The sequence below is a fragment of the Calonectris borealis genome, chromosome 2 (assembly GCF_964195595.1).
Source record: "Calonectris borealis chromosome 2, bCalBor7.hap1.2, whole genome shotgun sequence".
Taxonomy (NCBI): Eukaryota; Metazoa; Chordata; class Aves; order Procellariiformes; family Procellariidae; genus Calonectris; species Calonectris borealis.
In genome coordinates, this window is record NC_134313.1 from 130,839,744 (window position 1) to 130,852,657 (window position 12,914).

Consider the following 12,914-nt stretch of genomic DNA (forward strand, 5'->3'; position numbering starts at 1 on the left):
TTTGAGGAGCGCATGGTGCCAGGTGAAACACCAGGCGAGAGAACCGGGGCTGATGCGCGGCGGGACCCGGCCCCGCTCCCGGCCCCGGCGGGGCAGCGGGGCTGCCAGGCGGCGGCGGCGGGCGGGCAGCGACCCCGGGGGATGCCGGCCCTCACCCCGGGCATCTCCATCCCGCGGAGGCCGCCAGCGCGGCCGCGGAGCTGCTGCCTCAGCTGCCTTAAATCGCTGGTGGCCGTGGGGCGCTGCCTGCCCGAAAGGGCCCGCCGCTGGGGCGCTGGGAGTAGCGGCGGGGGGCGGGCACGGGGCGCGGGGGCAGGTGTGGAAATAAAGGAGCGGGGGAAGGATGGAGGGAAGGGGGAAAGCGGGGGAGCGGGGAGGGGGCCGGGGCGCGGTGCCCGGGGAATGCAAGGCGGGGGCGGCGGGGGGTTCTGGGCCCTCATGCAGAGCGGGGGAGGCGGCAGGGATGGACACACACACAGAGCCCCTCCCGGCACTTCCACCAAGTCAGCTCCACGGCCACGCGGGGCTGGGAGCGGGCGGAGAGGAGGAGACGCCGTGCACACACACGCACACACAGACACACACACGCAGCCGCCGCGCTCGGTCCCCCCCACCCCACCCCCGCAGCCCCCCGCCGCCGCGCAGGCAGGAGGCAGCAGGCGCGGATCCCCCCCGGCCGCAGCCGGCCTCCCGCCGCCGTGCTGCCCCGACGGCACCGCCGCCCCCTCCCCGGGGGCAGCGCGCACCTCCCCGCCCGAAGGGGCCGTACGAGGCAGCGGGCGGGGGGGGCGCAGGCACACACAGACACACACACGGACACAGATACACGCAGACACACAGATACACGCACACAGACAGAGGCAGGGCTGCCCCACGCCGGTACCTTGCTGCCCTGGTGTTTTCCGTCCGGGCTCCTCCTTGCTGAGGCAGCTCGGGAGCGGAGCCGAGCGGGCGGGTGTGTGTGTGCGCGCGTGTGTGTGTGCGTGCATGCGTGTGCGCGTGTGTGTGTGCGTGTGTGTGTGTGTGTGTGTGTGTGCGAGAGCGAGCGAGCGAGAGCGAGAGAGACTCTCCCCCTTCCCCCTCCCCCTCCTCCTCCTCGCTCTCCTTCCTTTAAACGCCCACTCCTGATGGGTGAAAAGACAACTTGAACTTCAGTGCAATTAACTTCGCCGGCGCCTCGGAAGCCGGAGGTGTCGCCGGCCTCGCCCGCCGCGCTCCCATGAGTGAGTCGGTCCCGCTCCTTCGGCGTCGCTCCTCGGGGACGGGGGGACGGGGCCGCGCCGGGGGCACCTGCCGTGGTGATTTACCAAGGCCGGCGGTGCCGACCCGGGAGGGTGGATGGGGGGAGACACAGGGCGGGGGGCTGCTCTGGGCGCTGCCGCTGCCGGAGCCTCCCGGCCGGCACGGGCTCACACCTGCCGCCGCGCCGTTGGCGGCCGCCGGCCCCGCTTCGCTCCCCTGCCCGCCGCCGCCTCACCCGCCACCGACACGGGGGGAGCGGGGGGCGGGGGGGGGGAGCAGAGGATAAAAAAAAAAAACCTAAAAGTTTGGCAAACTTCTTCCCCGGCCCCGCGCGCCTCCCGGCAGCGGCGGGCGCTGGGCGGCGGGGCGGCGGCACTCCCGACGGCGAGGGGCGCGGGGCGAAGCGGCGGGTCGGAGCGGGCGTGGGGGGCGCGGGGGGAGGGGGTGGGGGGTCGGGGGGTCGTGGGGTGGCGCTTGCGAGGGGCGCGGGGGTTGCGCGGGCGGCCGAGCGGCGGCGGATCGCCCCACCGGGGGGGCCCCCCCTGTGGCGGTGGGTGGCACGTCCGTCCGTCCCCCCCCGCCCGCCCGCGGCACGACCCGGCGCTGCCGCTGCCACGGGGAGCAGTGCCAGGAACTCGCCTCTGTGCTCCAGGATTTTAGTTTTGATTTTTCCGCTGCGTCTCCAAACCCGCCACCCGAGGTTTTGCTCAAACCGTCGTCCCTTTGTCGCCGTCTCCGCTCGCTGCCCGGGGGAGCGCTCCTGACAGGCACCTGCCCGGTCCGGAGTTTCCCTCTGCCAGTCCCCAGGCTTCTCTGACTGCGAGAGAAACTTCGCTAAAATGCAAGTTTGATGAAATACTTTGCACCAGCTCCTAAGCTGAAATGAGTTTAGGCTGACGAAGGCTCCCCGCTGGTTTTAGTCTGTCCAACTGAGCGCAGCGCTTCTGTGAAAATAATTCAGAAATTCAGATGCAGAGACTCCAGGGCGTATGATCTGGTAGTGCCCTTTCATTCTGGTCCATGCTACTCGGGTGGGAGTTAGCAGCAGTCCCTTATTTCTACTTTATATTATTTTGGTATGGTGCATTCGTATATTTGTCTGCTGTAGTCTGCTGGCAAACATTAGCATTCAAGCTTACATTTTTGACAAATGTGCAGACAGGAATAGCATGAATAGGCATCTTAAATATTAACAACCTAAGCATCTGTTGTGAAACAAATTTAATATATTTACTCTGTTTTTCTCACATTGTTAGAAAAGGTTACAATAAGTGTAAAATTTCAGCTGTAGTTAGCACAAGGAATGCTTGGATATTTCACTATCATCTCTTCAAGCATTTAACACAATCACCAGATAGAAATGTGTCAAATCAGGCGCACTATTCAAAAACAACTTGAAACAGTAAGCGTAGAGTGTAAAGACATGAATGTAGGATGTTCTCTGCAACTTGTATCTTCTAATTACTCTGCAGCACTATTTGTAGAATTTGAGTGTGCTCTTTTCGGTCCCATATTCCTTTTTAATACATTTATACATGCACTCATTTTCTAATTCATTTTCTATTTGAGATTGTTTTTGGTATTACCTTGCTTTTCAAGTCGAAGCAATGGTTTGCACAGAAATGTGTAATAACGTAGAGTAGGTAACAAAATGAGCAGGCAGAAAATGCAACGTGTTCATGTGTAAGCATGCGTCTAAAGAGATAGCACACGCACATAATAAGGCAATAGAAGAGAAATTAAAATCAATGGATAGAATGCTATGTATGCCCACTCTTGAATACAAACAGCCAGTGGAAAAGAAACAACTGACTCCAAGGAATTCCTCCGTCCCTGGAATAAAACTGTTCTGAGTAGAACAAGAGCACAGAAGAGTGAAGTCTCCAAAAAGACTGTAGAGTTATTTCAGGAATCAGTGCATTCCTTCCCTTTTTCCCACAAGTTCAAATATGTAATAAATAAGTCCTTTGTATGCAAAAGAGTTTACTGGAACAAAAAATATTTAAATGGAATGCTTTTTGTGTGTACACTTTGAAAAACTGGCCGTTTCCTTTTTATATTCTTTGTTCGTAATACTTTAAATAGAAAAGTAACTCTCGCAGTTTCTCCTCTCTTGTTATTTTAGCGATACACATGAATCCTAACCTGCTGCTGCGCGCTCCCGAGAAAGCACCGTAAAGCAGACAGAGTCGATCTGTAACTTGCTAATGGGACGTAGTGCTTTGGCAGAAGGAGAAGCAGAGAGGGTCTGCCACCATAGCCCAAGCTTGTACGCGAGCAGGGCAGCACCTTTTTGGTTTGCAGCGTAGGCCCAGGGGGTCAGCTGATGGGCACCTGCCCTCTGTTGCTGTGCTTCCCAAGGCAGGGCAGGCAGCCCCAGCCCTGCCTGCAGCCCTGCCTGCAGCCCTGCCAGCATCCCACGGGCACCGCCACGTTCAGTCCTGCCGGGAACGCGGGCACATCCACCCCTTCAGCACGAAAACCTCTTTAGAGTAGGAAAGTCCTGAATAAGCACTAACTCATCCCACATTTCAGGTTTGGGATAGAGAGGGGTTTAAATGTGTGCGGCTGCCGTTTAGAAGATGGTCAGCTGAAGTCTGGTGCTCTTGGAAAAAAAAACCCAAATCCTTTCATTGTATCAACTGCTCAATTTTTGGAAGTATTGTCACCTTTTTATTGTTACCTATTTTTTAATCTAAGCATTGTCAGATAAATTTGAAGTCCTTCTTAAGGTTTCCAGCTGTATTTGAAGAGAAAAAAAATCAAGATTACTCTATTTTATTAATAAAATAGCTTGCGATATATAGAAAAAATATATTAAAAGTAGATTTCTGAATTAAAACTGGAGGAAATAAGACTTCTGAAATGTTTTAGTCATACTTCTAGGAACTACACTATTTTAACATAGATACTACTGAAGCATTTTATTGCCTTCTTGTACATAACTGCCATTGCTCTCTCTAGATATATTTAATATATATCCAATGAAGCCACAAACTTTCCTTCTACAACAGTTTAAACACATCTGGAACATTTTACTTTCTTATAATTTATGTTAATAGATGTAGAGTGTATATACAATCTTCTCAGAAATCATTGCTTTTTCCAAAAGGGAATTTTTTTACTTTCAGTCAGGGAATATATTTATAAGAACAAAATAACTCAAAGTATAGGCAATTCTATATATCATTTTATTTTCTGTTATATTAGGTTGATTATATAAAGCTTTCATTTAGAGCGATGGGATGATGAAATTACAGAGGAGTGATTGGCTTTTGTTTTTTCAAATGGTTCAAGTTGAGGGCTACAAAAATGAATGTTTTTGGTAAAGTTCTTTGAGTACGTAATATTTTTCATAGAATCCTGACAAATTAATTTAATAGAAAAGCCACAAGTCTTTTAGCATGGGAGGCTATATTTTCAGGTAAAATGGAAGTTCTGCTTTTGCCATTATAGGCATCAGGCTTCAGTAATCTGCTCCTCTTGTGGAATGAACACTTTCTACTTAAAGCTATCATGCACCTACGGTTTATTTACGCTGCATTAAACTGACAGCACGGCAATCAGAGGAAAAATATGACTTACTTTCCTGAAGTAAACACCAGTTTATAGGTTAGTGCATGTATTTATATTCCTGTCGCCACTAAATAATGGCTGTCTCCATTTTAATATCTACCTGTGGTGTTATCCAGGGCAGCTGGCTCTTCCTTGTTTAAAATGAGAAAAAAAGGAAGGGGTGGGAGGGTGTGAGCAAGAAAAGAAAGTTTTGTTATCATTCCACTCCAAGAGGAACTGAATAGAAAAGTGATTCGGTATTCCTTTCTGTGGCATGCAGAAGCCAGTTTTAAAGACGTAGTATTCAGTTTTACTTGGTGTATTTGAATTGCATCTCAAACAGGGAAAACAGAATTCCTTAACAGTATTTGTCTATCCAAGTCACCGAAATTGTATATTCAGGCAACGGCAGATTAAGGGCAGAAGCATTTTATTAATAACTGAAAGCACATATGTGTGTGTGATGAAAAATGTTCTGCAAATCTGTCACTATGCAATCAAGTGCGTTTTTTAAACTTTAGTTGTCACAAAGTTGCTACTGATTCTAAAAAAAAAAAAAAAAAGTAAACCAGTTTGACGGTTAAAGTGTAACTTACAGTTCTTACTGCTTGTTATACTGAAATTCTGCAACTTTATAAAGTCCATGGCAGAAAACCCCATTGATGTTACTTTTAATCTTGGACTAAGGCATTTAAGTCGCTGGCTTTTGAACTGAAGATAACCGCAGAGAGAATAACCCACAGTTTGCAGAAAGCTTCCCCTAAATTCTCCATCAGAGGTTTCCATTGATAACCTCTACCTGAGAGGTCCATTTTTTTCCTCAGATTCTGAAATTATTACATTTAACATTAAGTCAGCTTATGTCAGTTCCCATGTGAGTGGTATTATAAACTCTCAACAGCCCCGACCACAAGTTGTAACTGTTACTTCAGAAAGGATATACTATAATGTTCCCTTCAAAAACGTAGGTGTTTTCGAACATTTACTATCCCCTTGCATCTAAGTTTACCACAGTTATCACCAACACTTCATTACTTAATTGATATCCGTTTTGTTGCTTTGCAAATGTCAACTTTCTAATGGTTTCTGCACTGCATTGCTCTCTGTATAAATCTTGATAGAGATTAATTTTAAAGAGATTTGCCAGTACTGATCTTGTTCATATGCTCTGATCTGGTCCTCTGTACCAGCTGTAATCTACTCTTACTCTGTTTAATTTGGTGCAGCGTAGTAGGAATGGCATAGTAATAGTAGAGTACAGTTGTAGAGCGTAGTAACATACCTCAGGCACCGTCTGAATTGTAAATATCTCCTTTTAAACTTGCTGGGCCTGACTTTCCTCCCATGCACACTGGTGTATCACTGCAGAGTTTGGTAGACCTTCATTTTTACGGTTCTTGTAGGGGATCAGTGTTACAGGTTCAGAGGGGCTGAGGGACACGCTAACACTTAGTATTTATGCCAAGGTCACCTTTTAGCTATTTATTTAGAACAGCAATACGCAGCGATCTCGCTGGAGATCAATTTTCCTGTGAGGCTGTGGGCATTTGTGTATGCGAGGATTAGGACAGGCTGCAAGAAGGCTTCCTTTCACCGGAGCATAGGCGAGCTCCTCTCTCTGAGCTGTTGTAAAGCATCGTTGGAAGCACGTCTCCACAGCTGTAGGTTCACAAGAGTTAGCTCTCGCCACCTCGTGCTTTTCTGTTGTAAACTGCAGGTTAGATAGGCAGAAGAGTCTGCTCGCCTGCAGATGGACCTCAGTCACCCCAGCTGCACCTGGGTGCAGAACATCAGGATGGGCCACATCTATCAGCTGTGTTGGCCTTGCATAACTCCCAGCGACTATCTGTTCTATCTCTTTCCCTTGGCACATTATGACATGATATGACCTGAGGAGATGAGGGAGGTGTTTCAAACCTCGAGTGCATCTCATCTTCCCAGGATCCTGCTCTGACAGGATTTATTTGGCCAGCAGCAATCATTTGTGTGTCGTTCCACTTGCTGCTCACTAGAAGAAGTGGTGATGCACTCGGATCATATATATCTGGAGGATTGTCTTGTAATCTTTTCTGGTGTCCGGAGTCCTGGTTCTGGTTTCAGCCCTGACAAAAACGTGTGATCTTGGGTAAATAACTGACCATGCCATTCGCAATTCTGAATGCTGTAAACCTGCTTTTGAAAATGCTCAGCACTCGCAACTTCGTATGAAAGAAAAGGAAGCTGCAGCACACAATCCTTCTATAAATGCGGCCTTAATATGCCCCTGGTTTATTTACCCAGCTATAAAATTAGTAATATATATGTTTCATAGAACACTGAAGGATTAATTAATTCTTTGTATTTGTAAATCAGTCCTAGAGTGGAAAACATTGTACAGCACAAGTGCAAAGAATTGCTGCTCTGAACTCAAACCCACATGCAAAGGTACGGCAAAGGTATTTCCTTTTCAGTAACTGCACTTAGAATATGTGGCTGTTTGTAACAGCCAGGTAATTAAAAACATTTGCAATGAACAGGAGGAAAATTCTAAATATCATACACGCCCTAATACAACTCTAATACATTCAATAAAAGACAGAAAGAGAGGAAGGGAGAGAGAGTGTGAGAGAATGTGCATGCACGCAAACTCACAGAAGGACCAAAGGCAAAAAACGAAGTGGAGAGAAATTGCAGAGTGAGTTTTAAAATGTTTATAATCAAAGATTAAATTAATATTTTTGTGGAGAGCCATGCTAGAAAAATTTTAAATCATTAACGCTTTTCATCATAGGTGGGCTTCCTTGAGAAATGTAAGAAGTCTCAAGAATAATTAAAGGCATCTTAAAACTTAAAAAATGGCAGTTTTAGCTTCTAAGGATTCATTGTACTATAATAATACTGTATGCTTTTTAGTGTTACTTCTGCACTAGACATTTAATTACAGTCTTTGTGAGACATGTTATCTGTATAGTAACCAGTGCATAAAAAGAATGATATATACTTTAACATACAAGCTCTTGCTTGCCAGCTTTCTTTTTAAGATTACAGATTAAGATCTCCAATCCAGAATGTTCATGTCTTCAATGAAAACAACTTAATTTTACACAATTTTGAGGAGGAATGGGGCATTTACTGTAATAGCATTTCTTCTGTAGTTACACTTCTTTTTGCAATAATCCTTGAACTGTTGTTTAGCAGGGGTTTTTCTTCTGTGCAAGGGCCCAAACTCAGCATTTCTTTGCATGTTCAAAGATAGATTTTAGAACACCAAACAAAAAACCATATTTAAGTTGTATACTGAGAAGTATGATTCAAAAAGATCTAAGAGTAGTTTGGTAGGTTTTTCACATGTAGAGCTTAATGTTTAGAGGAAATTTGGAGCTTGCCTTTCCCATGTCAGGTATTGAATACTGTCTGAAACACATTGTGGATAATGTAAATCTATGGGATTCGTAACTTGGTCCACACATTGCTGTAGAAAAGTGAGTAGGTTTGCAAGGAAGATCAGGTACCTAAAATGCACGTTTTTCTTTTGATACGTTTGCAGATTCCTGTAATTATGCAGCTTGTGAAAAGTGCTGCTCCACATACTGAACTTCCCACAGTTCCCCGTGTTTTGCACTGTGGTCATTGCAGCACGAGCACGATGGGAACCGCATCCAACCATTTTAGAGCAGAGCTTTCCATTCCAACATATGTATGTCCTCTTTCGGGTGTTGTTTTCCGCTTTTTAACTAGTAGTATTGTGCAGGAACGGTACAATATTGGTGTTGAGCCGCTAGTTTTGTTATGCTTTGTAAGAAAATCTCACAGTAAAATCAATCAATCAAAATCAATCTCTGTCCCATTGACTGTATTTTATCGACTTTCTTTTTCTTTCTTTTTTTCTTCACTTGACTTGCGGAATACATAATCCTTTTGGCCATTCTTGAAGAATTTTGTTATAATCTTTTTAAGATAAAGGATGTAATAATTTTATAATAACATTTTTGTATTTGAAACTTGTGATTCCACGACTTACTTTATTTGGATTGCATGTCGTATGAGAAACTGACTTCTGCATTGCCACTTAAAATGACAATTAGGATACTTATAGGTGTAGTTATTATTTTCTAAGCATTCCAGAAGAATTTTCTAGATACCATGCAAGAAAACTGAACCAATAGTATTTTTTTATACTGTGTGGCACGATGACAGATATGCCTTGAGAAGCATTATACTGTCTGATAAATTGCATTTTCAAGCAGTATTTCATATAGGTTCTGTCTCTTTAAAAATGCAGTCTCCTCTATTTGCCCTATTAATTGTTGATATGTTGCCATCCACGAGACAAAAATTAGAGCTGTAATTAAATAATCATGTGATGCTCCTTAGTGCCAGTGAGAGCAAACTCATTTTTCCAGGCCCTGATGGTCACTGATTATTGTATTACTACTGGCTTGCTTTATTTTTTTTTAATGGCTCTATATTGCTGGGTTACCTAACCACTGCCCTTCTTTTCAAAATTAAAGGAATTGAAGAACATTAAGTCACTTAATTGGCTAGTGGTCTACAGGGACACAAAGTAGTCATACCTTCTCTGCTTTTTGGTCACTCAATTGGTTCTACTGGGAGAACTACATCAGTGGTGTGGTTGCGTGCCATTTAATTTACACTGGTGTTTTGGCTGGGATGGATGCATATAGGGAATGCCAGGAGAATTACAAAAGGAGCAGGGTATTAAAATTCAGAAATGATTAAAATTGAAATAAAAGGATGCTGCTTCTTTGCCAGTACTCTGGCAGTCATAATGACACATAGAGATTAGTTTCCACCTTCATCTTTTCCTTCTTTCTCATTTCCTCTTGTTTATTGTTGACACATTTTCCTTATGTCTCTGCTTCTCAGTGCTTTTTTTTCACTGTTAGATATTCCTACTTTTTCTCTTTCCTTAAGCATGGAGAAGCTTACTTAACCTTATTATAACAATAACAGAATAGGTTATTAATATTTAATATGCACATGATTAAAATTTCTCTCTTAAACATAGGTCAGCTCTATTATTAACTGACATGTTATTTTTCATTAAAAAATTTTTATTCTGCCCTTACGGTTTCTCAAACACCCTTTACTTTGGTGGTGATTTAACACATAATGTTTAGAAAACTGTGTTAGGCTAGTGAAAAAAAAGAACTTACCAGTCATGGATAATCAATTATGCATGAATTCAGATATAACAGATGGAAACTGGTGAGTTAAAGTTTCTCTTTAGCTTCGTGATTTTTTTGTTTTGTTTTTGTGACACCTGTCTCTTATGTATAGATAAACATCTAACATAGCATACTGCTTTTCATGCATCTTTGTGTTTTTCGCTTTTTGGGTTTGGGCTTTTTTCGTTTCTTTTTGGTTTTGTCGGTATGACATAAAGTCATTTTCCCCTGTTTCTAACTTACTATTTTTAATTTGTTTGTCTGCTAACATTTCTATACTGCCTTCCTTTTCTAGGGCTAAATTGTCCTGTGATGAAGCCAGCATTTAATCTTCTAATAAATTATACAATGTCATTTAGCTTTAAAATTATGTCAGCACGATATTTTAAATTGTATGAGTTCACTTCTGCCTTCAGCTGCTCATGGCCTATAGTGTTATGACATTAAAGCAACAGGGTAGACTGTGGCTGTGCACATGTATTCATATATGCGTATACGCACATTCTTGTGATTGTGATACTTATATAGGCGTTCCCTCCAAAGGCATTAATTAAATTTCTTTCAGTCATTTGACAATGAAGCAGATTGCTTTACTGCTTTTTATTAAAAAGTTCAGTATGGACTGGGCATAATATTTCTTTTGGTCATGGAAAGATTTTCACAGACCTAAATCAAGCAAAAAAGACGATAACCCTTTGCGATATGCCCACAGCAACAACTCATTGGTATTAAGTAAAAGAAGAGCTAAATATGTTTTTTCTCTCTTCACACACACACAAAAACATCTGAAGGAGCTTTAAGCATGGGCTTGGTTATGAGATGACGGGTTTTTTGTGTAGTTCATTCATGGCAGTCTGTTGGGGGATTCTTGTGTTTGAAAGTGTCCAGTGTTTCAGAAACACAGGGGTAAGTTGATTTGGCCATTACTTTTCTATGACTGAATAATTTGGATCATTTCTTCACCTGGCTCCACCCACCTTTGAAGCGGCACATTTTCAGATGTGGCGCATTTCCATCCATATACCTATGAAAGAAAAATGAGTTGAGGGAATGCGCTGCATTTCATGAGCAGAATATTTCAAAATTTCTCATGAGCATCTTACCAACATTTCTGAAGAAAAAAAATTTAATACAGGAAGGAGTTTGTAGTATAAACTGCCAGAAACTAATTATATAGAAGAGATCCTAAGGAAATGAACGCAGACACTGCGAAAATAATTAGTTTCAAATGTTATTTCTTCTATCACAGCTGAAGCTCTGCTAGGAAACTCCATGTGCATGCCTCAGTTTCTTCTTACTCAGCTATTCTTATGTCAACATAAAATACAAACTTTTCCCCCAAATTTTTGTATTTAATGCAGGAACTGATTTTTACACACTTATTCAGGCATTTCCTTCTAGTGCTTGCATGACTATAAATGAACTATCATAAATATTAATCTCATTTTGCCCTAAAAATATTGTATTCTAGTCGGTTCCCAACTGCTGCTCTCCATTTCAGTTTGTTTCCATTGTAGCCACTTAGCAGAAAATCTAGAAATGCAGTTGGTTTAGCAAATAAAGACATAAAGTACTTTAATATATTTTTGTTAATTTCTCCTTTTTTTTTTTTTTGCTGTTTTTCTAAATCAGGACAATTATTTTGAACATTTACAGGGTACTTGGAGTAACATTTTGAAATTACTTGGTTTTGCCTTATGTTGTTTGCATTTAAACTAAGCATACTCTGACACAGGTATAAATGACCTTTATCTTAGTGACACTGCATATGCTAAACTTTTTTTATGTTAACACCTGAATATTAACAGGTACCTTGTTCCTTAAAAGAACTGTGAATATTACAGCTAATTGTTCCTGAAAAGAACTGTGAAAAACTCATTCATTTAGTCTTTGTTATTGTGGAATCATCTGAGTTTGAGATTGGAACGAGCCCTAGAAGAAAAAGCGAATTCGGCCAAAACCACCAACTTTCAATTTGTTTTACACCAAAACCACACATTTTGCATGTATTTTATGTACAATGAATATTGACTCCTGTAAAGTTTGGCCATAATTAGATGCACAGTTCTACTTAAAAGGTTTTGAACCTTAGAAAAAGTGTAGCAGAATCTGGGCAGAGTTCTGAGTTAACAATGAAACTGGAAACAGGACATTTCATGTGGTTTTGGGTTTCATAATGAAAGTTTGACATAGTTCAAGTCATCAATCAGTTCTAACCATTTCCTTAGACTTAAACTCTTCCATGTTTTCAATTTTTGTCAGTAGATTTTATTCATACTATCAGGTCAAAGAAAAAGATGATTGCTTGTCCTGTTGACAAAGTCTTCCTATGTAACAAGTCACTGCGGTTTGAGTTCAACAGCGCGAGCATCTAAGCTCTAGCTAATACTGCTTGAGTAATCCTTCTGTAGTGCTAACCGCAACGGTTCAGACTGTTTTCTGCCATAATGTGCAGCTTTGCTTGGGCTGTGTGAAACTCATCCTCACTCAGAATTGTTGGATTAAGCTTCTGTATTCCTAAAAGCATCCTTTTTTTGACTGGGAGAGAAATGCTGTGGTTGGAGGAAGTCAGGAAAGGGGAGAGAAGCTGAATCAGTCAACAACATTACAAAACATTTCAGAGAGAACTTGGCGTTACTTTGCTTTTAACAAGTAAAAATAACTGGAGCTCTACTGATTTATATGTCTGGGGATCATGGTTTACATACTATTAAATTAATAGAGCTTCTATTCAGACACATCCCTAAAATAACTGCTTATCAACTGCCTCTTCTTTCAGGTAACAATTATATGCCCGTCTCATGCCTAGGAGTTATCTAGTGCTGTGTTGATTAGGGTTTTAACAGGAACCACTCTTTCTTCATCTCCTCATGTCCCACATTTAACATCTTCACATGATAGGCCTAAAAATTATACCTCTGGGGAGAAAACTGTGAAATTAGTGACCTG

General features: G+C 42.9%; 1 protein-coding gene across 1 annotated transcript in view; it reads left to right on the forward strand.

Moving 5' to 3' along the window:
• Nucleotides 1-1,159: 1,159 nt before the first annotated feature.
• The window catches only part of SATB1 (SATB homeobox 1), a 93,673-nt gene continuing 81,918 nt past the window's right edge, over nucleotides 1,160-12,914 (forward strand). The window contains exon 1 of the mRNA XM_075143440.1: nucleotides 1,160-1,223. The gene's annotated coding sequence lies outside the window, so the exon portion shown is untranslated. The remainder of the gene's footprint in view (nucleotides 1,224-12,914) is intronic.